The following is a 24,885-nucleotide window of genomic DNA, read 5'->3' on the forward strand; positions in this document are numbered from 1 at the left end:
GAAACCGTCCTGAACCTCGAAGAGGTATACCTTTGTTCACTACGTTTATTAACAAATGCCCCATGGATCAAGAAATGATTTTTTTCCTCAGGTTAATCTTGAAGGATATTGGTGGACAACGGCGTACACCAAACTACTGTTTTGAAAAAGGTTGTTTAGAAATGTTTTAATGCATTAATGCTTGGCGCATATCTGCGAGTTAGACACTCACATTAAGGTTAGCTTATCAGTCAGTACCAGATAAGAAAAGATTAGTGTCCAGGAAATAAGTGACCTCAATGTATTAATGGGCTTGACTGGCACATTAACTATGCCAAGGTGACTTGCTTACACAGTCAGTGATTTTTCCACAGAAATGACCACTTGCTGTGACAGGATCTCAGTAGCCAGAGACTCCTAGAGAAATTAAAAGGACATGCATCAAACTAACTGTCACATCATGAACGTACACAAACCGGGACATAACAGCTTTGATGTTACTGTGATTTAGAGAAGGATACTGAATGGACATCATCCGGTATAATATCCTTCAAGTGGAAGGTACGTGTTCATGTTATCTGATCATGTTACGATATAGTATGCTCCATAACTTAAGGGCAGCCTCTGCCACGTCACTTGTAACAACACCGTTTTCAATTCTGTGCATATCAAGAACTGTAATTGCTATACGAGAGAAAACAGCGAAGTGAAACAGGTTTTATACCTGTGCGCTTGTGGTAAAGGCTGCGAGCAGGGTCATGGATTTTACAACATGATCACATCACCAATATAGAAAAACTGTTTGCTCGTCATGTTAATGGTACATAACCGGCGAAGGATTGACGCAACAACCTTGAAAAAACTTCTTTAAGTGCCATTTTAGAAGTTGGTGTGATGAGGATGAAGACTTTTATGAATAGACAACTTCTTTCTTGCAGTGGATTACGTCGCCTATTCTTTCTTGCAGAGGATTACGTCACATCTACTGCAGGAAAGAAGTTGTCTGTCCATGAAAGCTTTAATCCTCAACCTTGAAAACGTTCAGCTGAGTAGGTTGATAACACATTTTATTTTTTGAATTTAAGTAATGTCAAATTTATGGTATGGAAAGGTACAACCCTTTCTTGATGTTGATAAAATTCATGAAACGTTTTGGAAATCAAAATAGGGTCATACGACTCAGCCGAACACTGAAGATAGTTGCGAGTTAGATGTTTGGAACACGTTCTATCAAGCTTGTTTGCCATGTAATAGTATCATTGCTTATCGGTTGCTAGTATGGCGCCAACATTCAAAGTTAGCTTCTTAGCATGCATACCACTTCGAGTTTAGCAGGATTGAGGTTTGGGAGAAATTGTTAGGTTTGTGATGTCAACAACTTGCATTTTGGGTTGCAATACGTCTTGACATTATAAAATGTACAGAGTGACTCAGTTAATCACGAAATGGAGGGAAGAGAAACATTATATATAAGCTCACAATCAATATTTTGCAGTGTTACAATTCTCACTTCTTTTTGTGATTCTATGTTTGAATAAATGTTCGAAGAGAATTAACATCACATTTGAGGGATCGTGATTTCTATGTTGGTATCCGAAGAACAATATTTGGTTTGGTTAGTTGTATTCTGATATCTGTTTCTGTATAAATCCATATTCCTGTTCCTGTCAGATCGGGGAACACCCTCCAACATTCGGAAGACATTCGTTTCTGCAACAACTGCGAGTATTTTATCAGTAATTCCAATTTTTAAGCCTTATACATACAACGTGGTACAAGATTTAAAACTGAAACCATTGTGAAGTATCACACATTGTAAAGGTACATGTTAGAGCTCAGAGTAGAGCTGCTTGATAGAGTTGAGAACGTCCATGCTTTTTGGACAGACAGTTTTCTTTTATAAACTAGTATTTTGATTGTAAAGTATGAGAAGCTTGTGCTTGATGTCAGCATGTGTTTCACACAATTAAGCTGTAAGCCACAGACTTCCACAAGGATTTCTCAATTCCTCTGGAAATGTTGACACGATCTAACACCGTACTAGTATGTGACTTAAACATTCATTTTGGAAAGGAAAAGCTGTCTGATTCAACGAGAGTGAGAAGCGTATGGAAGGCTAACAGTTTTAGTCAGATCATACAAGAACGAACTCACTGATCAGGAAATACACTTCACTTCACTTGTAGAAGATCAGACCTATCTACACCTATCCAGGAATGCAAGTTCGAGACAAGCTCCAGAATATCCCGATACAAGATAAACTTCGGACCTAGTATACATCTCGTTCAAAGAAAATGTGGAGTTCAGAGCTAAATGCTCGAAACAAGGTCACAGTCGCCAATACTTTTGCTGTGCTATTCGTTTGGTGTAGTTGATTGGACAAAACAAGACATCCAGAGTCTTGACGGCCTGACCAGAAGGATCATGTCTGATAACAGAGCCCACCACCCTCGTTCCTCTCTTAACCGCTTACACATGCCAATTAATTTTGGAGATTGTGGTTTGATTAATGTTAGGGCTCTTCAGGATAGAAATTTTTATTAGTGTATCTTTGTTCATACTTATTTATCGGATGATTCTCTTGTGGTGCATGTCAAGACTCACGATGAAATCAATTTTATCGTGCCAAGGTTGTTGGACTTTGTCAGAAATTTGAAGTTGATTTTGTTGATGGGGATGTACTGCTGGACGGTAGGGCGATGGGAGCAATCCAGGTGAAGTTCTTTACCAAGTCTGCCCAGATTTGGTCCTTTGTGGAGAAGCGTTCTGAGTAGCCATTGTATCGTGTGTACATGCAGTGTGTGGAGCAGCACAGCAATCCAACCGACTCCTTTGTCTGGATGAAGTCGACTGGTCTCAAATGTGAAACAGAGGCTTCCCTTCTTGCTGCCCAGGACCTGTCACTGCCCACTCGCAATCGCAACAATGTGATTCTTAATCAAAATGTGAACATGAAATGTTGATTATGCAATGACGTTACAGAGACTGTCCAAAAGCTAGCCAGTGGATGCTTGGCACAAACAGCATATCTTAAAAGACATGATGGCATGGCTCGCTGCTTTTACTATTGTTCCTGTCATGTCTGTGGCTTTGACCCCGAGGTCCATCCATGGTACGACCCTGAATATGTCCAGGGCGTCCTGGAAAATGATGCTTTTAAACTTCTCTGGAATAGGCCAATATACAGCCTGAAACGAATTCCAGCCAACAAACCCGATCTTGTCCATTTTGATAAAGCCAATGAAATTGTTTATATCATTGAAATTTTCTGTGCCTTTTGACAGCAATGTGATTGGCAAGATTCAGGAAAAGCTTGATAAATATGCGGACCTCGCCCCTGGATATTCTACTACGTGTCATCACTGTGCTTGTCAACAGTTTTAAAAACAGGCGTCTTCAAAGTTGCCGTCAACAGACCTTGATTTAAAGAGCCCAATATGGACTGTAATGCTTTAAACAACCACAGGCCAGTGTCCAACTTGTCGTACACATCCAAAATTTTTGAACGAGCTGCGGACAATAGACTCATGGAATGTCTCCCAGCCTATCAGAAATATCAGTCAGCATATCACCCAATGCACAGCACCACGGGTATACGACCAAAGGTTCTCTGATAATGTTTCATCGCTAATCTCATTTGATCTATCAGCTGCGTTTGACACTGTGAATCCAGACAAACTCATAAGTAGACTACATGGCCAGTTCCACATTGCCAAGACACCACTATCATAGATCACATCCTATCTTCACACCTGAGCACAAGTAGTCATGATAAATGATAGTGTCAGTTTGGACTATGGGGTCACTCAAGGGTCCTTTGTTTTCTGTTTTGTACAGTCTTGGGCACATCATAGACCAACAAGGATTGTATCACCATGAGGGACAGTTTCAAAACCCAACATCTGTTGACTTACCTTACCCATAGAACCCTCTGCACTCAACATGTAAAAACATGGATGTGAAACTATGATTTAAAGCTGAATGACGAAAAGACTTAGGCCATACCCACTGGTACAAAAAAGCGTCTTCACAAGCTGGATTGCAATGAGATAACTTTAATCGACTCTAACATTAAGATTTCCGTTATTGTGAAGAGTCTTCTTGACTTCTGTGTGGAGGAGCACGTGGACTACATATGTAAAAGTAACTACTTCCAGCATACCACACTGAACTCGTCTCATATCACAAGGCCCCTAGAAACCTCAGATCAGACCACAACATCTCTTGTCGGTTCCCAGTACTAAACTGAATCCGCTTTCCGTATATCAGTCTCAGTACTTTGGACCACCCTCCTTACGGCCATAAAGAATTTATTTTCAATTATTATTGATTGTGGAATACTGTTTGTGCCCAGAGGGGTTAAGTCACAGGTAGAGCAGATGGACATCAGTGTGTTACGTGTTCTATGCTTATCTCTTAAGGTCAAATCTCTCATTTCATCTTGTTCATGACTATTATTAATTTTATCCTAAGTATCTCAGATGAGCTCTGGTCTGTTCAGTTTCTATTCAGAACAGTTTCGTCTTTGATCAAGTGTTCTACCTAATCCTTATGTCATTTGGTTTACATTTGACCTTAATCCAGATAATCTATCAGATAAGCTTAACGCGTAATCCACGTTCTGAATCATCTAAAGGGCAAGCTGTATCGCCTGCACAGAGGTTTAAGTGATCGTGTCTCTGTTATCGATGCATATTTCTTTGATGTTAAGCTTATTTCTCATCATAATGGCAAGTATTTCCGCCCATAGTATGGATAGCTAAGGGGAGAGAGGGTCGCCCTGACAACAACCTTTCCAAGCCATATAAACCTCCCTTTAATGGAAAACATCACTGTTTCAGTTTCCTCTTCAAAATGAACTTGGTCATCGTACAATCCGGAAGTAAAAAAACTGGTGTTTTGTGCAGTTTCAGCACGTATGATGCTAGAAATACATAATTGCAGCTGATCATTTCCTACACAGAATTCTGTGTTGTCATGACCGGAATAAGTCTCAAGAACACACGGCAGCCCCTGGCTACACCGGTGTTAACTGATATGTCTAAATGTCTAGGTCCTTTCATTACGCACAGTGTCGTTGTTAACCGTGAAACCTCTTCGTGTCTCCGGCGTGGCACAGGTTGCTGGGTCTTTTCAGAAACACCATGTTAGAAGCACACTGTGTGTCTTTCAGAATTACATTTGCAATTGATTTAGAACCTCACAGAGGAAATTCATCTCTTTGCATCTATGAGTACTGTTATAGTTATGAATTGTGCCTACTTTCATTTTTCAGAACGAAATCTGTGCGTCAGAATAACTCGGCATGAAGCAGGTTACACTTTAAAAGTATGCTCTTTTAAATTAAATTATATATATATTACTGAACATTACGGACCGTGGATCGTAAAAACTGTAACATGACAAAATATTTCTTGACATGTACTTTGAAAGTGCAGAAGCTTTGTACTTTTCATTAAGCTGTTCCATTTGAAAAGGAAAACAATATGAAAAAAAACAGCCGAGTAACTAATCGGGGAAGTCTCCACGTTTTGGCCACATTTCCAGGTGCCACCTGCCCATTCTTCTGTCACTGTATCAAGTTTGTTTACCTGACACTGTCACGTACACACCTGCCTCTTGAACTAAAGGCTTCAATGTTCGTGTGTATGTTACATCAAACATCCAGAGACAAAGTTTTGCTCATGTGTTATGTGAAGTGTAATTTAAAGATGGTGAGTACTGGGAGAAGAACATCAAGATGGTCTAACAGTACATGTGTAGGCACAGGGTCAAGAGCGCAAGATGGATGTGGGGTTTGATCTCCTGATCCTCACAGAAAAGTCTGAAATGTGTGAGCATCTGATCGTCATTACCACTGGAGTCTCGATAGTTTTGGGAAACTTCAGTATCTTGTCTGGAGTCACTCTCGCCAAAATGCGACATGTTACCAGATCCTGCTATTGAATCATTGATAGATTTTGGCTACTTTATTTGTGAAATGATTCTGGAAGACGTCTGGCAGCTTATCAGGAGGACGAGATGAGAGGTCTCAATCAAGAAGGCGGAACATAAGCCGATGGACTGACCAGGAATCAGACATTTATTCCTGGATTCTGCTGTTCAGGGATGCTTGCTTGGCACGCCTTATATCCATGGTGACCCTGTTCCTTGCTGCACAGAAGATCTGCCTGTGTACCTCCAGGTGAGATGATCTCCAGGCACGACATCTGCTGCGTTTAGCCTCTAGCACATCTCACGTCATAGCCCATGGTGTCAGAGGCATGTTCGTTACTCATCAGCTGTTTTTCAGGGACGCGTGTTTGTCCAGTGCACTCAGTAGTGTAGAGTTGAACAATTCTGACGTCACAAGAATGCTATTTGATAGGTCAACACTGCAGTCAATGCATTTGTGTCAATAGCCTTTAAGTTCCGACACTGCTTGACTTTCTTCGGGTGCAGGGTTCTATTTTCATCAAGACAGAAACTGATCCGATAATGGTCTGATATTTGATGGTCGGTCACACTACGATCACACACACAGCATGTATCCTTCATTGCTACAACCCAGTCAGGGGTATGTCCACTCTTGTTGATAGCGTCAGGAACTAGCTGGTCACGGTGCATGGACTCGAGGAGACCTTTCAAATTATCACACTGAGTACTTGCTTTGCTTTGGAAATCAATTATTAACATCACCAAACATGATGGATCAGGAACGTGTTGACATTTCATCATAAAATTGTTTGAGAGAAAGTATGGTACGCGTTGATGGGATGGCCCATATAAAGCAACAATGTTCATTGTTTCTGCCAGCAGTCAACAGACAATCTAAAGTTTCAAAACATGAAAACATTTAATCACCATCCAATATCTTCCCGCTGAGATGAGATGGCCACACCCCAACCCCGGGATGGGCGGGGCTTATATTTAAACACACACCCTAGCGGTGTCACTGACGCTATTTTCGAATCATACCCTAAGGGTTGAAGTCACGTCTCAGCATTAATGTCTCTGTTATTCAACAGGTCCAGTATTTCGCCGCATTTAGCATAGGCTCAGCGAAAGTTCAGTAAACGCATTGTGATTTTAGAAGGTACCTTGTAGAGTTGGATAAGGATGAGTATATGTACATGTATATGTATATGTATATGTATATGTATGTGTTTATGTGTGTGTGTATATATATATACATACGTTGACCAGAGAAGTTCATTAGTGCATTTCCAAATCATTTGTAAGAATGTACCGTAAATACTGAACGATATTTGCAAGACTCGTAGATTTATGAAGATTCTATGCATTAAGTGATTGAAATATTGCAGCTTTTCAATTCCATGTTGTATATGTGTGTTGGGGGTTTGCTGTGAGTGCACTAACACGACACTGGATTACAACGTATACGACGATACTGGAACCGCTATAGACATACGTCCTATTCCGGATATAACCAAGCCTTGCCCTACTGAATACCGTCTGCTAAACTGAGTCTTCTCCATGAACGGCTATCGGCACCGTTAAGTAGGCATTTTGAGATCGCTTCAGTAACTTACAGATGATCCGTATCATGTTCAAACACACTGCACTCTTTTACCCCGTCTTCACGCGTTTCTCGAAGTATACTGTGCGATTGGGTTTAAGGAAGAAGTCTGAAGAACGTGATAGGCATATTGATGTAAATGCCACGTTAAGGTAATGCTTGTCGCATATTTTTAAATTATTTCTCTGTGATAAATACACTTGTGAAGTATTTTAAATACAGATTATTACAACACCATTACTCATAACATATCATATAATTACAATCTAAATACTTTGTCTGCTGGTGAGTCGCACCAATGAGAAAACGATATTAGATTTTTCATGTTGTTTTCAAGACATTATACGACCTTCAACGTCACGTTGTTAGTGTATGCTCAGAACAGATGAGGCATTGCCATGCTGCATACGCCTTCATGTTTCAGAGTCACGATTCAAGGAGGTATTCCGCAGGTCTTCGTCTTTCGGCATACCCATGTGATTAATGAACACATGCCTAACCAATGTTTGCATATATCCGAAGGGCAATAGACGTCATAATTTGTTCTAAGGTTTGCATTTAAAAGCAGTCATATGATGCGTCACATTTGTTTCTAAATATATTAACATTTTTCAGGTTATTTTTCAACTTAATAGTATAAATAAGTACATTTGCGTACCATGTTTATAATTAACCGTATAACTTTGTGCTGTATTTGGCTCCATGTTTCGGAGCCACGATACAATGATGTATTCGGCAGTCCTGCGTCTTTCTTCATGCCCACGTGCTTGATGAACACGTTTAACCAATATTTGCATATACCCGAAGGGCAGAAGACTTTTACTGTGAAAAAACATAAACAAGCAGTGACATCAACATCTTTCCATTGTTTCGGCGAATAATGAATACTGGTCAAATAACAGTTATTAGGTCATCGTATTTCAAACCGAGTGCACCAATGTAAATCGCTCGACAACATGTTGTTATGTGACGCTGTTATTGCCGATTACCCTATAGTAAATGATGCTGCCCACCTTGGAATGCATCGCGGTGTTCTTGGTGACGTGCCAGATATCGCAGCAACAAAAACACCGAACGTATAAAATAGGCCATTTACTCAGTAAAGCGACGTTTAATCAGATAAATGTAAATTTAATGGCATACACATTAGAATTGTAATCATAGTCCATAGAAAATTCTGCAAGATTGGATTTGAAATGCCTTCATTCATGAACCATATCAATATCGGGAAGTGCGACAGGTGTTTGGCCTTACATTGGCACGATCCTGATAGCACTTTCCGTCGACCATAAACATCACGTAAAGTGCAAACCTGTTGTTTAACCTTTAGGAGACCATATTCTCAATGTGACACACAAAATGGCAGGTTGTAATTTAGTGAGGAAAAGTCAGTGTCAACATGCTACCATTGAACGTACAGTCCAGGTTCTGTGATACAAACCGATTCGAAAATATAACCATGGCTGCCCGTTACTATTAAAATTACAGCCTAAATATTCTATACCTTGAGTCTGATCAATTTTTGTCATAAGATCAGAAAACAAGGATGCATAAAGTGTCATAATTAGCATTATTAATTTAGTGAAAAATGTCTAAACCTCAAAGAAAATGGGATGTGAAATGATTAAGGATTTGAAATGCATGTCATACTGCGAGCGATTTTGGCATGATAGTAATTTGTAACGTTGCACCATGTCAGATGCAGCAACACGTGAGAACCAAGCATTGTAGCTCCCTTCTGTAACATACATCGTGCCCGGACGCGTCAGTCAGTAGTGTTCGGGTGTTATTCAATGGCGTTCCTTTTCTATGTTTATGAGTATATCACATGTCGTCCGTATAAGTTACATGGTCAAATTGTAGTTTAGTTTTGCCTGCCCATGGTACAGACTTTCTCATTTCTGGAAAAAAACGTGCCATTTTCTCCATAGAGTATTGTTTGGTCTGTCTTTCGTTGCTTGAACTTGTGCTTTTTGCAACTTTATAAGGGGCAGAGTTCCTTCTGGTGTTCAGTTTAAGAACAAACGCACAGTCCATCCCTGTTATTGCCTGACTCATGCGACCCTTTCCCATCAATGCTAGACCATTCGTGAAATACATAAATTATGAATAAATTACACAACCTACAAGCGCCTCAAAAACCCTGTCACACCCCTCAACTGGATAAAGACCCACATGATCGTTCTTCAGGACGATGTTCTGCACGTATTCACGGTAAGAAGATTTATTTGTCGCCATATAAATAACAGAAGTGCCAAAAATGCCAGCAAGCTTTCAAATACGTCAAGGTGAACACAGTTAACGCACATGTTCGAACTTACTTTTACTCTCAGTTAACACAGGCCTTCCATCCAGCCTAACCACTTGACCGTCACAATCCATGCTGCATTTACAGTTACATCCACAGCCTAACCCGTTACGTATTAACAGCTGGTGCAGGCCACAAAGCAACGGAATGTATTAAATGCAATTGCCGAATAGCACTGTATCTGTTCTGTGCTCAGAAGTGTAGAATATATAAACTCCACGTGTGAGTGACAGGTCTTCTCACACAGCGTAATGGAAATATGAAGTCATCGGTAACATGGCGACAAACTCGGTCAGAAACTGTCAGTATGTATCACCATGATGTCTCTGACGAGAGACTGTAGTCAGTTCACGCACTTGTTTACATGTAGAATTCAATTTCGTTTGACAGGGAGACACTGTTCATTCTTCTTTTATGTTTTGATATATGGGCATGCTCCCTGCAGTCCTCCGTGTGGGGTCAAGCTGGGCGTGATCAGGTCACCAGAGCAAACGAGAGCCTTCTGATTCGAAACTTGACATTTAATATGAATCGATTTTACACGCGCTTCAGGTGGATGAAAAGACTATCGATTATATCAAGTAACTATTAAACTTGATTACAATCAGCTTTTGATGAAGACATTTTTTTGTATCAATTCATTTATGCTGGTTTTCCTTGCGAAATTTTTGTATCATGTCATCTTGTCTGCAACCACCACATGGCCGTGACTGCAACAGGTACGTGCAAGACAAGCCAGCACTTGATAGATTGTGAACTGTCAGGCAAAAAGAAATTATTTACTTGAAAATTTGATATTACCAGAAATGCAAATGTTATCAAAGGTATAACAGAAGAAGAACAGACACTGGAACACATTAGTATTAATTTCCAAAACACAACTATGATACCTTTATAAAACTTTGTTATAACCATTTCTTATGTGTATGTGGGAAACATTAATCATTTATATCCACCTTCAAACATGGGTGTATGCTTTCATTCTCAGGTGGTTCATGAGCAAACCACACACAGGGATACATCACTTGATGCTCATATTTATGGTCATTCTACAGTTGAAGTGTAACTACTTAAATGTAGCTCAACTGCCATTCTGAAAATATGCCAGGACTTTTACCACAGAGGGTAACTACGTTTTCAAAGCTTGCTTGTGTTCTATGACGAATTTTGTATTGAACAAGTGTATTTTAAGTTAGACCAACACATTTTAGCTCCCTTTAGTTCTGTGGTCCTTATTTTTTAATCAAAGTTTTTATTGTTAAAAAGTATCATGATGAAAACATTTTTTTCAGAGCCGTAAAAGTTTCAGTTGCGTTTTATGGCAGATAGGATTATCATGATGTAGAAATGACGAATCGACTATACAAATGATGACAGCTTGATGAATGAATCGTGTTTAATGTTTGCGACATAGCATGTGTGATGAGTGCAAAAACAAGCCACAAAACATGATGGATGCCCGTGATGAAGTATGTGTTCCAAGGGTATGTTTTTACAGTAGTCTTTATTGTTCTTTAAACACGTCTCTCTTCACATTTCCCATTAAGTAGCTCCAATTTCCATCTTCCATTTCAAAAACCCCATATTTGATAAATTTAGCCTGCTTGTTCTGCATTAAGCATTTATCATGATGCAAATACTGTTATCAAACTGAACATTATTTAAACTGTTCATCGAGGTATGCAGCAAGACCTTGTTTCGTTGATTGTAACCACAAAGGGTTCGAATCAGGCCTCACGAGGCAGATTTCAAACCGTCCAGTGGCGGAGGTACGACGGTATTACAGGAACCTCTGTGACAAGGATAATGATTATGATTATGGAGTTACAGACTGAAGGCACTGAAAAGAAATATTGCTCGCTTAATGGTGAATGTGGCATGGGGAGTTGAATACAGTGGAAGCTGTCCAAAACGGTCTGTGTCCATTCCGGAAAGCTGTCGACACCGGCATAACATCTCAGTCCCATTTGTAGCGTTTACATTTATCATCAGCTCTCCAATCCGGCACGCTGTCTAAAGTGGAAAATTTCTTCAGTCCCGATGGTAAAGACAGTTTCCACTGCATGTGGCATGGCGAGTTGAGTTCCTGCTGCTCGTCTCACTAGTAGTTACACCAAAATCTCCTGGGAGTGAGCATGGCTGTACGCCGCTTTCAAAACTATTCAAGCTATATCACAGATTGTTTTGTTCCTGGTTAGGGAATCGAACGCGGCTCTTCGACAAGACGAGAGAACGCTTTCATCATTAGACTACGTCATCGCCTCGAAAGGTCCAAGAAATCCGATTCCTGATCGGTGCTTGATGTGGCTCGCGAGAGATAAACCAGTCTACCCCAGGATCTTAAAACGTATTGTTGATAATGCAATCGAAAGAATAGGTTTCGACAGAAGGACAACTTGTCAGTGAACCATTCACATAACAGTAATTGCTAGTTTGTCTGTTCCGCCCAGTGGAATCTGTTTGTGCAGGTAATAGAGACTGGTTTTTCTCTGGCGGCGATGACGTTTTTAATTGTAAGAGCTATTAGTCACTCCATTCTCATGGGTGACTGGACACATAAAAAGACGATTGTCTGAGGCGACATCAATATAACCCAACATAACTGACATTTCTGTGACAATCTCCATTGTTCGGTTTTCTCCTTGAATTGCCGTTTAACATGTTTTGGTTGACATTTTATAGTCAGTGAAACGTTGCGATGTACATAACATACGGACGAGAGTATGACATACTTCCGGTAACTGCACGCATTTTGTGCTGTGTAAGCAGCACTTTTGTCAGGTCATCCAGCATAGCATGTTCTTAAAACATCCTTGTTTCAACCATTGTCCTGGCACAATGCAGCTGGTCAGTAGGATATTTTACTTTATGGAGACAAACAGCCTTTCACGAGAGCCAAGACTTCCTTGCTGAAAACACATAAGTGTACTCAACTATTCAGGTATTGTTATATACTTTGTCACTTTCCCCACTGAAGAGAAGAAACCACGAAGCGATGTGTAAACACTTTGAAAAGAGGATGTAACTGACAGGGGTATTTAAACTATTGAGTAGCGAAGGACTAAATCACCTACAGAGCAGGAAGAGATTTGCTTTGGGTGGCGTGTCCTTCACCTCCAAGGAACACAACTTTATCAAACGTGGAAGGGCGTTGCGAGTTGCAGCTGGTGCGTAGATATAGATTCGCTAGAGTTCACAGCTCAGGATGCTTTTTGGCTTTCGTACACGAGTGCGTCTGGTTTACTTGTAGGGTGTTATAGTAAAGCAGACTATAAATGCTTAAAGGAGTGTATGAGCGGCTGTGTGGATGTTGTACGAATTTAGCATGGAATTATATCCTGCAAAATGGCGTCGACAACCTGGTGTAATTGTGGGTTTCTGTAGCCCATGGGTGTTAGAAAGCAGTGTTAATGCACCGGACGTGTGGTAGAGAGGTAGGATTTATGTTGATGTACATGCTGTTGTTGAGTCGACCTGCGACCTAGTTGTATGCTTCTCGCCAGATGCCATATCTAGGACTGGATTGAGGCGAAAGTTTGTTTATCACGAGAACATGGTGTGGATGAAATGAAGGTGTCAGGGGGTGTTGAGGCCATGGTGTCAACCTTTATGCTGTAGTTGTAGGCATGGTGTCAGTGGCTAGGATGTGGCTATGGCCACGGTGTGAATGGTTAGGATGTGGTTGTGGCCATGGTCTTCATGGTTTGGATGTGGCTGTGGTCATGCTGTCAGTGGCTAGGATGCGATTGTGGCCATGGTGTCAGTGGTTAGGATGTGGTGATGACCATGGTGTCAGTGGTTAGGATTCGGTGAGGCCATGGTGTCAGTGGTTATGATGTGGTTGTGGCTATGGTGGCACGGTTAAGATGTGGTTGTCGCCATGGTTTGGATGAAGTGATGTGGCAACGGATTAGGATGTGTTTGAGGTCATGACGTTGTTGCTGTTGGGGCGATGATATGGTTGCCATACGGTTGAGCGATGTTGTGGTTGTCATGCACTTGAGATGATAGGGTTGTTGCCATGCGGTTGAGATGATGATGTGGTTGTCATGCGGTTTAGGAGATGTTGTGATTGTCATGCTCTTGAGACGATAGAGTGGTTGCCATGCTCTTGAGACGGTAGTGTGGTTGTCGTGCGGTTTAGACGATGCTGCGATTGCCATGCAGTTTAGGAGATGTTGTGGTTGCCATGCCATTGAGGCGATGATGTGGTTGTCATGTGGTTGAGACGATAGAGTGGTTGTTATGTGGTTTAGACGATGCAGCGGTTGTGATGCGGTTTAGGCGATGGTGTGGATGCCATGCCACTGAGGCGATGATGTGGTTGCCATGCGGTTGAAACGACAAATGACAATGTTTTTGTCATGCGGTTGAGGTTATGATGGATTTTCACGCAGTTGAGGCGATGATGTGTTTGTTATGCGGTTGAAGAAATGATGTGGTTGACATGCGATTTAGACTATGCTCCGGTTGACATGTGTTGGAGTCGATGATATGGTTGCCATGGGGTTGAGACGATAGAGTGGTTGTAGTGCGGTTGAGGCGATGATGTGCATGACGTGTAACGTTGTTGAGACTACGGTGTCACGTTGATGATGTTGTGGTTTGGTTGTCATACAGTTTACAGGCATGGTTGCACAGTGGTGGAGGTATGGTTGCGAAAGACTGGCTGCGGTATATTTTGGGAACAATGATGTTCTAATGTAGCAAAATGAAAGGCTTCATTCTTGAAGCGTCATTGATAAGTTACATGATTAAACATACATCAATTCACACAGAGAATTTACACAAAGAATATTCAAGCTTCCCATTGAAATACCCTTTCTACTAAGATGGCAGTATCGAATATTTGCGATGCGGTCCGAAATCAATAATGATTTAATCTGGTGTGTGTGATCTCTCTTACGTATCATCTGGGCTATATCCCCGTCCCCTGCCGTGTCTATCCAGCACTCTGCAAACAAGTAGAAGATGCGATGTGCCAACGCCTATTGAACAGTACGAGTGATCAGGTGGCCTTCCAGCCTCATTGACTGAGCCAGTGCTGCTCAAGCTGAATCGACTTTACCATCGGTCCGTGAAGCAACCACACAGCCACAGCAGTAGAACTGTGTGAGAGCGAGCGCACGGACTAACGCGAGCGCTGCTCCTCCAGCTCGGCCGCTACACAACTTTCTTGCAACTTGTAGGAGTTGTATCAACTTTCTGATTTGAAACGTTCCTGATATTCGGAGGATTACCTGTTTACGGCTACTAAATTAACTTTGCTGCCGATCAATATTAACTGGAAGAAAACCAAATTGGGATTATTTGGAAGCTATTTTCTTGAAGCGCTCTAGTTACGCAAGTGGATTCGACTACCACAGAAGGATTATATAGTTATATCGGATGTATAAACCTGAAGTTCTTTTCTGTGCAAAGTGGTTTCAGAGAAAGGTGAACTTGGCTAACCAGAAGGTAAACTAAACTCGTAGTTTCCAACTGACTGACATAATAATAATTATATCAAATAAGAAGGTTTTCACGTTTCCATGAATTCTATTTGCGTAATAACATATTTAAACGATTGCAAGAAAGGTAGTTTATGCATCAACATATATCTGATTTCATATACAGGAATGGTCTTTCCTATTGCCTCTGTAATAATAGCATATATCTGTACAAGCGCACAGAACGGAATCATTTCCATAAGTTTAAGAATTCCAAAGTTAATTGAGCAAGTTGTAATTAAAGTTGTCATTTATATTGATGCACTTGGAGGAACTCGAGTGGGCAAGTGTTTTGACTGGTGACGTTGTGAAAACCTTTGTGAAAACAGATTTGCAGATATGTCACCAATACACAAACACACCGACACCCTGGCGTACTCTCAGTGTGTTGTGTACCGTACCGGACATAAGAAGCTTCCGCAATTTATTCACTCCTTCATGTTGTTTTTCACTGAATTATTAAGCAGTTGAACCGTAATCTAGAGGAATATTAAATGCTAGACCCACAACATTAAAAAGGCTAAATGTTCTCAGTCACGTTTAGCCTGACTGACTTGCCTGAGACGAGACACATTCCGATGCAATAGACAGTGTGGCTCTTGCGTATGCAGATTCGCCAAAGCTAAACTATGAGACACTGTAACATGGATAGTATGGCGATTATGTGTTCATATATAAATGAACGTACGTAAGGAAGTACCATAAAAATTCATTTAAGATCTATAACACGGATAACTTGGCGATATATATATTACACGATGCAGCGGTTCATATATATCGCCAAGTTATCCGTGTTATATATATATGTATGTATATGTGTCATAGCAGCACATATGGGGGCTTTCAATCGGAGGGTATGTATGTACGTGTGACGGATATCTACACTGTGGGTACTGTCGCTGCATTTAGGATCTCTCATTCAGGTAGCGCCAGGCTTAATGGTACGCGAGGGTATAAACAGATTGCGTGTTTCGTTGAAATATAGTTACATGTATCTTCAGTCATGGCCTTCATGGCCTTTGAAGTACTTTCAGGTTAAGGTGATGTGCGGTGTAATTGTAAGTTTACTTTCAGTGTTGTTGTCTTACACTGTGGCGTGTACGTATTTAAGCGCGCGTGTGTGTGTATTTGTGCCCGTGTGTGTTTGAGTGTGTGCATGAGTGTGTGTGTGCATGATTATAAGGTGGTAGCCCGTTGTAGCCCTAGTCCCCTCATACTCAGAATACTGACTTCGAGTTGAATCCTGTCCCCTTCATTAGTATAATGACAGAGTAACAGGCACCATATGTTAACGTCTTTTGATATAACCTGCTCTCCGGCCTGAAAATTTATAAGGTTGCACGCTCAATGGGAAACAGAAAAGATTGTACATTCCTATGAATGGGTGTATATTGTGAAAAAACACTCCACTATGCTGAAAGCCATGCTGAAATGGTGACATGCTTGGCGGGATGATTTGACGACAAACTGTAATCTCATCACGTTTATCAGTGGGTCAACCCAGTGTGTTAACGATGTCATAAATGTTCACTAAAGATTAATCAAAGACCATTTCGACCTTTCTCCCAACCCTGGGGGCACTTTGTTCCAGTTTCCCTCTAGCAGTACGGCCCTGTCCATAACGTTATAATGGAAACGGCCAAGCTTTGATTGGTGTGGAAGTTGGAACTACTCTGTCCCTCTTGAAGGCATCCGCGAATGGAAAGGTGACTCATTTATTTCTTTGATAGAGTTCAGATCTAATGGGTTCCTGTCACCCTTCTACTTCTAGTCGTTGAATGTTAGTTGCAAGATATGATGTTGGACACCTACTTCATGACCTCACAACCTTTGAAAATAATATTATAATGTCATGCAACATGCTTAATATCAAAGCTTTCCTATTATTGAAAAACATATGTTTGGTTTCATTGAAAGTGAATCAGTTTAATCTTTCGAACATACATGAAATGGCGGTATATAGTGCTAGAGTGATTAAATGCATGGCATGCATACTCGTTGGTCTTCAAGGCATATGCGTTTTATTATATATGTATTAGTTTTTTCCGTGTTATCCTAATCAAAGCTAATGAGTTAAATTCCTGTGTGCAGTGTTGGTGTAAGAGTAAAGCAAGCAAACCTTCTTAGTATTCCCTGTATGTGTTTCATGTCTTTCGAGATGTCTGCGATAGTGTCTGGATATTTCAGGCATCCGACCCGAGGTATTTGTTCATCAGGTCCCGAAAACAGCAAAGCATTGTGTGCGTTACTCCATCTGAATCTAGAAAATTTATAGATTTACAGTGTACAGCAAGTTAAGACCACAGAGGATATGCTTGACAGAAAATGTGTTCATTCGTATAAAACATGCTTGTTCAGTAGGTCTTCCAGATGGTAGTAATTGGCACCTTCATGCCCATAAAAGATAACCAGCTAGTTGGGTCCTGTCAAATGGACTGTACATTATCATGGCTGTCGCAATCATGAACCAATCTGTAAACACAGACGTCCGCTATCTGACATAATGATAGAAACGCAATTTCATTTGTATAAATTAGTTACCATGTGGTCCAAAGTGAAGGTAATGAAAACAGACTACACTTGTGCAATGTTTAATGTATAATACCGACGCATAATGGAATTAGTACAAACTACTGCACAACATTCAACAAATACACGACTTGGTTACTCTTTAATCTCTTTATATTTACCTCTCCCCATTTCATGTCTGGTATGTCATTACGGGAAATAAATAGGCTACAACAGGTTCTCAACTTTTGCCAGCTCGGTGACATCTGTAAGGATAGGTATATGATATATACACAAATCCATTGTACCTTAATTCTAGGTTTCATGCATTGTCTGAAATATACAGGTAAAACACGTTGTCTTGATTTATCATAAGGGAAAGCCAGAAAATGTAATATATGATGATAATCAGTTTGATGACAATCATCAAAGGGATTTAACGGGGCATCCATACAATATTAAGCGTGTTTGCTGTCAGTCACAATCAATCAAATCACCCTTAAACGGAGCTGCTTTTGGATAATGCTGGGCGTTTAAAACGTTGGGTTACTTTTGTCTTTTTTAACATATTCAGACAATGTAGCCTAGTTTGATACAAACGAAGATGTAACAATATGCCAGGGTCAAAATACCTCAGTCTGTTAATTCAGCAGCAGGATGAGATGTTAGGATGGCTTAAATGTCTTAATGGCTTAAATGTCTTGCGCCTCAAGGGCAGCTTCGGTTGTACATGGAGTACACACTTTGTGTATGGAAGTTGATAAATATAAGTACACAGGTCATTAACTATATTAGTATTTGGCACGCTGTCTAAGCCCAATAGACTACCCTCGTGACCTGTGTTCGACCTTACTCATTTGAAATAACCTGTTGTGAAATATTTATATGTGATAAATTTAGACCCAACCCTCAGATCTGTTCTCGTGTACCCCAAGGGCTAAGCGGAACAGAGAACAGAATTAATTGTGACGCTATACTAAGTGAAAATGTTGCCAACGTGACGTCACCAAATGCGTACAGACGCGTCAACCGTCTTGTATAAGATTGAACTGGTAACTAGATGCTTTAAGTTTGTCCTTTTGACCTACGAATGCCTGGAACGATTCCACGAATGGAACTCGTTTATCTCTGTGATAGAGTTCAGATCTAATGGTTTCCTGTCACCTTTCTACATGTAGGCGTTGTGGGTTTCTTTTGCGATATGATCCTGGACACCTACGTTTACGTTGTTATAGTTAGAAAACCTTTATTTATTTTCTATCTGCTGATATCAAGGCACTCTGGACATTGGGAAATAGCACGTGTGTTTTTACACCGAATCATCTGAACTGTTCGATGATATCGAATGCTGTGGCTCATATAAGATATAGAAAGTGTTGAAATGATTAAATCGATTGTTATGCATACCTGTGAGCATAATACTGAGTCTGTTAGAGTTCCAAGGAATTTAAAAACGTGACGACTGCCAAATCGCTTATCTGGATTATTTAAGGAGTTCTCCCAAGTGTTTCTTTCTTATTCTTTATAGGACATTTACATAGCGTATATTTCCATGCAACTAGTGCTTGCTCAGTGTGTATTTGTTTCCCTCGATTATTGGATGTAAATCTCAGCGTCACATGTCTTATCAATCCCAGCTCCCTTGGGAGTATACAGTTCTTGCTGCACCGCGTTTACCGTGGCTCTCTCATCCTAACGAGGTACCAAGTTCACAGCTGGGTAGTCTGGGACACATAGTGACAGAACTTTGTGCACAGTTTACTGCACATTGTTGTACCCGCAACTAGGTGTATGCACGTATGCATGTGGCCTTGATCTGGTCATATACCAACGGATTCTTTTAAGTGCACAGGGTTGTGTACTGTACACTAGGAGTTGTGACAACACGGAAAGAGGCTGTACACAAAGTTGACTCCAAGTTTTTTACACCCGGTCACAGGTAGGTTCGATCGTGTCAACGCAACCTAAGTGGATCACTAGCCTGGCGCTGTAGCAGCTAGCTCACCGCGCCCCCTGTCGAATCGTCGCACATGTACATGTTGGGGTTTAGTCAAGAATGTCTAAAATATTTTAGACTATTTTAGACTGTAAAATTATGCATTTCATATCGAGAGATAAAATAACAAACAAAGAAACGAACAAAAAAAACCCAAAACAAACATAAAAAAACAAAGCAAAACAAAAAACAAACCAAAACAAAACAAAAAACAGCTGTTTAAAAAAATCCATCGGGAGTTGGAAATTATTCAACGATTTTCCATCCAGATATTTGATTAGTTTATTCAGTCATTTAAAACATGATATCTCCTCTCTTTGACGAACCTCATCAGGGACTCACTGGCAAGATGTCATTGCCAAGTTAAAGCTCTCTTGAAGAAAACCTTCGTATAGAAAGCCGAAATACTTTTGCAGTGTTTCAGTTTCATCCAGTTACTAGGACAGGGTCTGGCTGAACCAAGACACGAAATGCCATTCAATTTTTCAGTTTAGGTTCATTCAAATGAACCATACATTGACTACTGAGAACTATAGATGCTACATGAGTGTGCTGTCAACTAGCCTGGCTTTGTCGAGCCACTTGCTTCTGTCTCAGTGCTCTGTAATTACATGGTACAATCTTATTTCCAAGGACATAACGGTTTCTAGGCAACTCTGACTTTACTCACTTTGTTAACAAGCATTTGAAACTGATAGTCCATTCTGTGTTAGGAAATGAGGTCAGATTTGGGCTAGGGCATTGAGCTTTTCTCGAGATACGAAGCAAAACACCTTAGATTCAATTTATCTGTCTTTGTATTCTTTACAGAAAAAATGCACGCACGATGTCTCGCACACATAGATCGTTCACTGATTTTAGTCTCTAGTCTCTACGACATACGATATGTTACATGATATATTCATATGTTTACATCGAAGATGAATTGCTTCACAAACCGGCTGCAAACCTAGCAGATAAATTGCTTGGGGATCTTGCATCAAATTGCTAAAAAAGAAGTGCAACTAACGTGCATGTGAACAGCTGAGTTTTGGTGTTAGGTTTTGTTAGGAATTTACCAATTTTTACCGAATTTTATCATTAACTGAACTCATGACAATAATCATTTCGACGTTTCAAATATGTTTTGCAATGCATCAGTTCATGTGCGAACAGAGCTTTGAACAAAGTTTTGAATATTTTGCAAGCTCTAGTTTAAAACAGTTAGCTGAAGTAAGTGGCTACATTTAGACTGATTCTCGATTCCATTGGAAGGAACTCATATATAGTTAGTTACCTTGAACCAGTTAGCTGGAACGTCAATTACAGGCATTTCTCGCGTTAATTACCTCCTAAAATGGGTTTATTTAGATTAGAATGTGAAATCTTACTGAATCATTGTTGCATCTTGTCAGATGAATAATAAAAAAATCTATACCAAACGTTCATTGAGGTCGAAGCAAGTACGTTATTTGGGTCGGTTTTGCCATACTCTTCAGTTCAAGTTCAACAGATAAATATCCTGCATGGGTAATGAATAAACGGTGTAATTGTTATTCTTATGTTGACGGAGGTTCTTCAGGTTCTTCAAACATAACGGTTGCCATAGTGATTAGAGAGATAGTTATCATCGTGCTCAATGTGATAATGTGTGGGCGTTTTTTTATTGCCAGGTATCCATGGCATTGCTCGGTATTTTGGCAAATATAATCTTTATTTTAGCTGACTGATATTGATAGACACTGTTATCTGTTATCATGCTTCTGAAAATAGAGCTTCGTTTATTTTATACAACTAATTTTTTATATTGCGTTAGGGCTGTTATCACCTGGTGTATTAACGAAAGAAATATGAAAACAAAAGGATAATCATCAGCTTGTTTTGAGTTGCATGTAGTAACATTACTTCCAGCAAATATGGCGTTCATGTTAAATGGGTTCACGGATCGCCACTGACGATTTGGACATGGTTCTCACAATGTGACATATTCTGTCTAGTAGACAGTGTAACAGTAATGATTATTGCCACTGTGTGATATGCTGTTACTGTAGAACTGTAACAGTAAGGATGGTTACTACAGAGGGATATACTCTGAATGGTAGAAGTGTATAGGTCAGGATGCTTGTCACAGTGTAATATGTTTTTACTATTACAGAAAGGTTGGTTGCCACACTGTGATGAGCTGTTATTTTTACAGAAAGGATGGTTGTCACAGTGTGATATGCTCTGTTTCAATAAGGATGCTTCTCTATCTCTGACAGACGTGTAACAACAGGAATGGCTCTCTGTGGCATACTCTGGTCGACGTGTAAGAACTCTAGTAGACGTGTAAGAACTCTAGCAGACGTGTAAGAACTCTAGTAGACGCGTAACAACTCTGATAGACGTGTAACAACTCTAGTAGACGCGTAACAACTCTGATAGACGTGTAACAACTCTAGTAGACGTGTAACAACTCTAGAACAACAGTTCATACAATATATTATGTTCTTCCTGTAAAATGTATACTCTGGGGACGGCTCTGTCACTGCAACCTGTTCACCATAAGCTGTAAAACTGGAATCACGTATTCAGTTTTCACGCTGTGACACCTTCAACCTAGTCAGAGAACAGTTCTTACATTTTGGCAGTATCTCTTAAACGGACAATGACAGAAACACTTCCTAAACATCCATCATACTGTAACACAACGCAAATGCAGCAGTCTTACAAAACGATGTTCAAGAAAACTAAAGGTCAATTAAACTTGCCACAACATGACATTCCACTTTAACGATATACAATTCAATATAATTGTTTAGTTAATGATTTACCATCTCTTTGATGTGCTGCTGATCAATGAAAATAGCAATTAAATTCTATAATTGATTGATTGACATCTAAAATGTTGAAATGCTTTGTTAGTTCAGTACTTGTAAATATATTTTATGAATACAATACTTAAGATTAACAGTTAAGCACACTCTTTTAAGGATACACATTTATAATTCCCCCTGTGAGTTAACGACCTTGGTCTATAACTGGATTGTTTGATATCTTGGGTGGTTATGACCATAACCTTTACAGCGTACAATTTTGTAATTTAGTGTCAGGTGTTATTGTGTTTGAATAGAAAGCTGAACAACGTAAATGGCCGGGCAAGTATCTAGCGTGACAATACAAGTGAAGTATTCCCTGAAACAAATATTGACGTAATTTATGATAAGCGGTATGTGCAAGCGCTGCTGATCATGGCCACTCATATTTGGAAATGAAACAATGTCGTCAAACTTTGGAACAGGTGGTATTTCTATAACAAGCACAGAAATGATTTATGTTGGTGATAAATCATTTCCACATTTCTAACTATACCGCACATTGCTACGGAATATGTAGGCTAGTTATAGGACGGCTAATGCGCCTTTCAAAGCTATACAGTATAAGAGTGCAACATATTTTACGTGAGCCACATTGGAAAGTACACAGGACGATAATATTTATGGATTTTTCGGGCAACGATTTTGTGGAAGCCTTTCTACCTGATGATTCAATAATCATTACTGCCACCTTATATATTTATGTTGTCACCCCGAGGCCTTCTGAAAGACTGACCACAGAAATCGAAAGGTTATTAATCATGAAATAACTTGTTCAGAGTATTGAGGATACTGCTAGGTCCAAACATATCTACAAGATTGGCAGGGTAAGTCTGATACATCAGTTGAAACACATATTGATCCAACTAGGAATATGGTGTCCATATTTGCCAATGTGCACAGACAGTGAGATTCTCTCCCTCCCCTCCCACCCCCCCCCCCCTCTCTCTCTCTCTCTTTTCTCTGTTTCAGTGTCTGAATCATTACGATCTGACGCAAATGAAACGACCATGTCCTGTTGAATTAATTCAAGATACCCATCCACGTACTCATCAAGATGTTACTACAAGTCTCACAGTCAATGACTGCTGTTTTCACAGAAAAACGTTAATGTATATCTAGAGGTTACAGGGTGAAAATCTCTAAAGCTTGTTATATACATGCCTGGTTCAAATATTCGCCAGGGTTGCGCATTCACAATTAACATATGACATGGCGAGATATGCGGAGCAGGACTACGCCTGTGCTGTATCTGGTAAATGCCATTAATCTCGAGGTCAAAGGAGAGGGAAAGAACAACCTTAGGAAGACAGCATTAGATTATAAATGGGAGTTACTATGCAAAGTGCGTGGCCGGTTAAAAAGTAGTCGGCTTATGTTAGTCGTCAGCGCATAACAGTGTGTATATTATTACATATTCTGGATTATTCTGATCTTACTTTCATACATGTTAGTGTGCTTTTTGCATGAATCATATCTATGCTACGTTCGGGACATTCAAAACGATCCTATTTCATGTGTACATTCAAAGGAATATGTAGTTCAAAAGGATTGCAGTTGGTATACATATATATATTACTTGTATATGCATACATATTACATTGTTTTCTGTGTAAAACGTATGGATGTGACGTAAAAATTCAAATTTATTTTAGTAGCCTCTGATACGGTTGTAGGTATCTCTTGAACAACCATACGTGTTGCTTCTTCAGCGTGCTTATGACGGGTGTTTGGTCAGGATGTTAAGGTTTCACTTCGTGGTCACAGCACATTAAGAAGCCCAATACGGTGTCCCTCACGGTCACATACCCTTCGCATTTCCTTGAATCTTGGTTGCCCATACTCTAGATAATGAATGACTACATTGTAAATGTTTGACTCGAGATATTTTCCATATAATTATGCGAACATCTTCGTCATCGTCTTTCAAGTTGTCTTCATCATGATTATGGCATTCTTTTATCGTAATACTAATATGCTATATGGATGTAATGAAACATCAAACAACGATATAAACTTCAGCTGAGGAAATTAAACCCTTTACGTGCAATGCAAACAAATTCATGCTGTGTATGATTACTGGCTCCCAGCGACCTTGTAAAACGTTCGGAAATGTTCAGCTTGTTCTCGAAGTCCGTTTTATCTGAAACAACATAATTCTTTTAAATGAAACATTTCTACTGTACAGTTCGTATATGTTCATTGTTCTTTGTAATCATGAAATATCTTCATCAAACATGTAATTAATAAAT

The 24,885-nt window shown here is 40.0% G+C and overlaps 1 protein-coding gene across 2 annotated transcripts in view; it reads left to right on the top strand.

Moving 5' to 3' along the window:
- Positions 1-331: 331 nt before the first annotated feature.
- Positions 332-24,885, top strand: part of LOC137276712 (gonadotropin-releasing hormone receptor-like) — a 91,450-nt gene continuing 66,896 nt past the window's right edge. The window contains exon 1 of one of the 2 annotated variants that reach the window (XM_067808340.1): positions 332-540. The gene's annotated coding sequence lies outside the window, so the exon portion shown is untranslated. The remainder of the gene's footprint in view (positions 541-24,885) is intronic. The other variant, XM_067808341.1, reaches the window with a different exon arrangement.

This window comes from Haliotis asinina, chromosome 3 (assembly GCF_037392515.1).
Source record: "Haliotis asinina isolate JCU_RB_2024 chromosome 3, JCU_Hal_asi_v2, whole genome shotgun sequence".
NCBI lineage: Eukaryota > Metazoa > Mollusca > Gastropoda > Lepetellida > Haliotidae > Haliotis > Haliotis asinina.